The sequence below is a fragment of the Clinocottus analis genome, unplaced genomic scaffold, assembly GCF_023055335.1.
Source record: "Clinocottus analis isolate CAN_PGR_092001 unplaced genomic scaffold, fCliAna1.0.p SCAF_31, whole genome shotgun sequence".
NCBI classification, from domain to species: domain Eukaryota; kingdom Metazoa; phylum Chordata; class Actinopteri; order Perciformes; family Cottidae; genus Clinocottus; species Clinocottus analis.
The window spans coordinates 1,780,643-1,786,797 of NW_027176054.1; the positions used below are offsets into that span (position 1 = coordinate 1,780,643).

The 6,155-nt window shown below is 41.5% G+C and overlaps 1 protein-coding gene across 6 annotated transcripts in view; it reads right to left on the reverse strand.

Moving 5' to 3' along the window:
* Positions 1-5,296, reverse strand: part of LOC137798663 (basement membrane-specific heparan sulfate proteoglycan core protein-like) — a 44,268-nt gene extending 38,972 nt beyond the window's left edge. For 2 of the 6 annotated variants that reach the window (XM_068595557.1, XM_068595556.1), the window contains exon 1: positions 4,916-5,296. The gene's annotated coding sequence lies outside the window, so the exon portion shown is untranslated. Of the gene's footprint in view, positions 1-2,757; positions 2,867-4,915 lie in introns of those variants that run through there. The other 4 variants (XM_068595558.1, XM_068595555.1, XR_011079382.1 and 1 more) reach the window with 3 other exon arrangements.
* Positions 5,297-6,155: the final 859 nt, after the last annotated feature.

Sequence of the window (6,155 nt, forward strand, 5' to 3'; positions counted from 1 at the left end):
TCACTATTTCGAATGTATATAATTTCTTAAATTCACTTTTTAAAGTCACTTGCATATGATACAGAACCATGTGTTTTACATCTAAAATTGCAGAACAGTCTCAGCTCTATTTATAATGAGGCTAATATGGAAGACACATGTAAATAAATGTCTGAAACCAAATGTATTATTATATGTTGGGAATGCTAAGCCGTAGCTGGCTTTGCGGCCTACGTGCGGCCTGGTGATCTGCAGAGACGGACTGGAGCTGCAGCAGCGATGCTGTAGTTTGTCCTCTGGACCCTGGCAGTTGTGAATCCTCTCTGTAAAATACATCACTAATAGTTAGTATAAGTTCACTGATAGAGAGTAACGATTACACACCAACACGTAACGAATGCTACGTGCTAATGTTGCTAAGCTAACAGAGCGCCATTTAATGTCGGGTTAGCAGAAGCTAACGTAACAGTAGTTACAGTGTTACAAACGCATAACTGAGATCCAACCCTTCTAGTCGTACTAAATTCAGTTCATGAAAGTTAACGGGGATCTTGACAATATTTTATTACGCACTGTTCAGTCTCATAGAGACCCTGAAGCCATCCAAGTCACGTTAGCTCCCTGCGCTAATTCGGGTTAGCGTATGCCGATCCAACCACTATAATTATAGTCTTTTAAACCCATAACAGAGATTCAACACTGCTAGGCGTACTAAGTTCACATCAAGAAAGTTAAGAGGAATCGTGACAATATTTTGTTACTGACTGTTCAGTCTCATAGACACCCTGAAGCCATCTATAAATCAGGTTAGCTTATGCTGATCTAACCACCATAATTATAGTCTTTCAAACCCATAACAGAGATTTAACACTAGTATGCGTACTAAGTTCACATCAAAGAAGTTAACGGGGATCGTGACAATATTTTAAGATGCACTGTTCAGTCTCATAGACGCCCTATACGTCGTGTTAGCTTGCTATCACTACTTCCGTGTTAGCAGCAGCTATAGCTAGCTTACAGTTCTCGTTACTACGTAAATATGCTATTGCAAAGTTCAGTAAATACACTTACCCATTTCCTGATGGATCCCTTTTATTTGCGTTGTCCTCCTTATCGCTGGTATCGTATCCTTCAGGCTGTGAAGCTGTGCTGTGCTCTTCAGTATAGCTTCGGCTAGGCTCAGGCTAAACTGGCTCAGGCTAAACATTAGTCTTCTACGGCGATGATCAACCACAATATACCATCAGAACACTGGAGTGATGCTGGAAATGGGCCTCTATACACCTCTGTAGATATTTAATTAAAAAACAGATGTTTCCACCTAGAATAGTCATTTACCACATTAACATTGTATAGAGTGTATTTATGATTCATTTAACGTTATCTTCATTGAAAAAAACAGTGTTTTTCTTTGAAAAATAAGGACATTTCTAAGTGACCCCAAACCTTTGAATGGTAGTGTATAACAACACGGTGGTGATTTTTGCATGTCGCTCATGTCATGTCGAAGAATCTCATGTACAATCAACTTCTGGTTTATAAAAATGACATCAACTGTATGTATTATTTTTGACTCGCTCGTACAGACTTCCTTACCGATCCTCGTATTTAATAAAAGAAATATGCATTTTGATTCTTTCTTTAAAGATCCAGATCTGCAGGTGATGATATCATCTTCATCTGAAACCCGGGCACAGCTGATATGTCACAGCGGTTGTCGTCTACCAGGTAGTTCTTCCTTCATCTGGTACAGGAATGGAGAGAAAACGCGGAGAGAAAGATCTTCCTTTTCCGTCTCCGTTGTCTCTGCAGACAGCTATTCCTGTGCTGTGAGAGGACACGAGGACTTCCCCTCTCCTCTAAAGTGTAAGTTTACCCCACTAGTGAAGCCTCATGAGTGTTCGTGCTGGAGCTCAGGAGCAGCTGGTGACTCGGAAAGAGCTGAAAGTTGAAGAAAGGCGTATCTGGTGCCTCGATATTTTTAATTTAATTCAATTTAAATCCTTAACTTATTCCTTTCTTGCTCAAGAAAAGGAAACGCAATAACATACTATACTATGACCTTTAAATTGACATGGTATACTATAATATTTTATAATGTTTGGTGACATAATAGACCAGGGGTGAGCAATTATTTTTCCCAGGGGGCCGCATGAGGTACAGAAAATATCGTGGAGGGCCGGACCAATAGCCTGAACTCATTTATGTACTCTCCACGACTGAGTTTGACAGGACTTCCCAGCATGCAGTTCCGTGGTATAATTTTATAAATGTGAAACCGTGAATTAAGTTCCTATCCCTGACATGTAAGTTGCTCCACTCAGTGGTTCACAGGCTGTAGGTGTGGAAGGTAAATGTTACTGCCTGTTCAAATGTATGGCGATATGGTACCATTTCAATGGTGTTAATGCCTGGCCTGCCTATAGCGCCAGGTCTGACAATAATACTTATGCCCCAAAAAAACCTGAAATAAACTTTATATTTTATTAGAAGTATTAGAGGGTGTGATTAAAATGCCAAATGTGCCATACCTTGCCCACCCCTGTAATAAGACTATAGCTTTTTCAGATTTTATGACATACTGTACAATTTCATTTATCACTTTTTATTTTATACTGAGACTATTTTATGACCTTAAGACTCCATGGCTAAATGGCTAAATAAATGCAATACTATTTTGACTTTCTATATTATTACTATTTTTTCAACAAACGCCCTAAATAAACGCTCTTTTGCCACACAGGTGTCGTGGGTCAGACCTGCAACAGAGTGACGTACGCTGACAGAAGCATCTGCGCCTCCAGAGGCTCGTCGGTGGATATTTCTTCTATTTACAACAGTTATGGAGGTAAAGCTGAATCATCGTTCTGGTTCAGTGCTGAGCGTGGTCATCAGTGGCGTGCTCTCACACGACCAGAGGACCTGAGTAAAGACCAGCGCTATGAAGGCCGCGTTCAGGTCGTGGAAACAGAGAGAGGACGCTCCACTCTGACCATCACTGACCTGAGAGACAGCGATTCAGTCGAGTACCGCTTCAAGTTCAACACGTGGAGCTTTGCCTGGGGGACCAGTTTACCTGGTACAACGCTGACCGTCACAGGTACAGATGAACACAACTGATATTCACACCAGCAGTGCCGTTATAGAACAATACTTTCTAAAAAGGCTTTAATAGAAATTAAAATAATATATTTAAAGTGTTCTGTAGATAAGTGTTGGAACAGTAACAAGTTTTGGGTCTATAAGCTTTAAAAAAAGAAAAATGCTTTGGCTGGTGTTGAGTTTTTGCATACTCCTGTAGCTCCCTCTGTCGTTCATAAAGAAGATTGCGTCAATCATTCAGAGGGAATGCAGTGAAATATCAATTTTCATATCCCTAGCTTGATGCCACACATTATTAGCTCACCTTTCTGGAAAGCTTACGACCTCCCGAATCCGTCAAATCCCTTGTCAGACAAACCCTCAAGGCTGATTTATACTCAGGTTTTACGCAGAGACGCAAGCATGCAAGACACGCATGGCCGTGTTTGCGTGGTCAAATCGGCCATTTTGCGTGTGTCACCCTAAATTTCTGACTATGAGGCTGCAGTCGAATAGTCAAATAATCTCCTCCTAACGTCTAACCCTAAGCACTCTTCCTTGACCTCTGTGTCGGTCTACGTCGGTCTGTCTGCAGCGGTGAAACTACAACGTTGTCGTCCATTTCCACCACAATAAAGCATCTTAACTACTTCATCTGTGTTCTTACAGTGTTGCGTCATGCAGACGATTAAACAACCCGGTTCATACATTACTTTATTAACGAGGTTGGAATAGAAATTAATGAAGGAATATGAAAGTGAAACCAAGGGATTTTACAGAGTACAAAGCTACTAAACTGTTTCTGTTCAGTTTCAAACATGCTGAATTAAATAGTTATTCCACTAACGATGTGTTTCATATGTGTGTCTTATATCCCTTTATGGTGTTATGGTTTATATGCAGATTATAATCTGATCATAAAACTATGCAGACAACAGTTTATGAAACACAACTTGATAGTGCTTTATTGTAATGTAACAAAATAGTTGATTGAAAAGATGATAATCATAAACATGAGTCAGGCTGAAGAGCTCGACCAGTTTAACTCTTTCATTAAAGCTTCTGTAACTAAAGTAAAATAAAAGAATGAGGACTGAAGCTGTTTCATCACTTTACAGCGTGTTCAGCAACGTAACGCTCATAGTTTTCCAGCCGGTTTAACAGAATATTGAAAGTATTTACAAGTTACACTACTTATTATTTACATGATCTGCGTTTGTCTTCATGATGGAATGAAAAGTCACTTTAAATGTTGCCGCCGCAAGGGATTGTGGGTCGGCACTATTTCCTTTCCTTTCGTTAAGGAAGGTCCAGTGGTTCCTAAGCTAAAGGAGCTAAGTTAGGAGGCATGAAGCTCCTTTCCTTTACGTTTAGAGAATTCGACCGGCACTCATCATGGCGGCCACTGAGGTACTTCCGGGTCATTTCCCTCAGTGAGGAAGGTTCCTAACCAAAAAGGACTTTTCGACCGCAGCCTCCGTCTCGCATTTCCGGTTTCATAGCATAATACCGCTGTTTTTAAAAGCCACAGCAGAAACACGAACAATGGATCCCGTTGAAGAACGTTTGGCTGAAGAGGTCCAGCAAATACGAGCATTTATAAAACCCGTCCGACGGAGTATCGGGACACGAAGATGGCGGTAAATTCCTGGAGGGAGATATCGGTGGACGTCGGTGTGCAGATCGACTCTACGGTCGTTGCGCCACCTGCTGTTCTGGCGTATGGAAAACACGGGAACTATGAACCAAAACCAGTCCGTCAATCCGACTGCGTGGCTAGCCGGAGTTGTAGTTCAGCAAGATATCAACCACATCGCATTGTATTTCCAGCCAAAACAACTGAAATATGACTTACTTTTAGATGAAACGATATTCCACACGGCCTTGCTTGGCATGCAGAGCTGCCAACTTTTCCGAAAAACTTGCCGTGAGATTTTGTCGAGGGGGCGGAGGGGACGTGAAATACGCGCCGCTGTACAGCTGTGTGGCGGGAGGGCGGGACTTAAGACCGACGTGAGTGACAGTCACGTTCAATGCGTGACACTTGACAGCCCAGATACCTCAGTCTCTCTGCTGCTCCTCCTCATTGGGTGCATCTCAAGTCTCTAAATTGCCGTTTCCTCGATCCTCGACTGAACCGGAAGTGGTTCTGCGCCGCCATATTGAAGGCCGTCCCGAAGCTCTTATTCGGCTCGGAGGAGCGAGGAGGGAAATCGGAGGAGTCATGATCGAGGAGCCCCGAGAGCAGACTTCCAGGAAGTGTTTTAACGCTGGACACGCCCCCTCACTGTTCCTCTGTTATCTGATTGGACGCTGCAGCTGAGCGGAATGATCGCGGGAGTTTCAAACCAGAGTGAAGACGATCACAAAATAAACGATCTATATCTATATATATCTATAGCTATATATATATATATATATATATATATATATATATATATATATATATATATATATATATATATATATATATATATATATATATATATTAGTGTTTTCTTATTCACCATCTGGTTAAAATATGTGTCTGGACAACAAAAGGACCACAAACTATTTTCTTCAAAGATTTGATCTGTTTCCCTCAATAACTTTTATTATGTATGTAATTAAAATCAGAGAGCTGGAGAGAGGAAACATGTTTTACAACATGTATGGTTATTTATAATGTCACAATTAGAATTTCAAAACATACCGACGTAAATAATTAATAAATAATACGCGTTGCGCTGGTAATCGATCCTGCGTATAAGCAGGATCCTGAACACAACACAGTATGTAAATACTCAATGCAGTTTAACAGGTAACAGACTACTGAGAAAACATCTCCACTCTGACACTGAGTTAAAAAGATAATTTACTTACAAACTAGAAATTGGCGTAGGTAAAAAAAAGACACACATCTACCTTCATACTATCCAGCCCTCCAGGTGCAGGTGACCAGAGTCCTCCGGTCTCACGCCGAGGCGGAGCTGAGGTGTCGGAGCAGCTGCAGAGACACAGGTCGTCTTTCCTACGTCTGGTTCAAGAACGCAGAGGAACTCACGAGGGAGCAAAGTCCTTCGTACACGGCCCGGTTTCATCCCGGAGACGAGGTC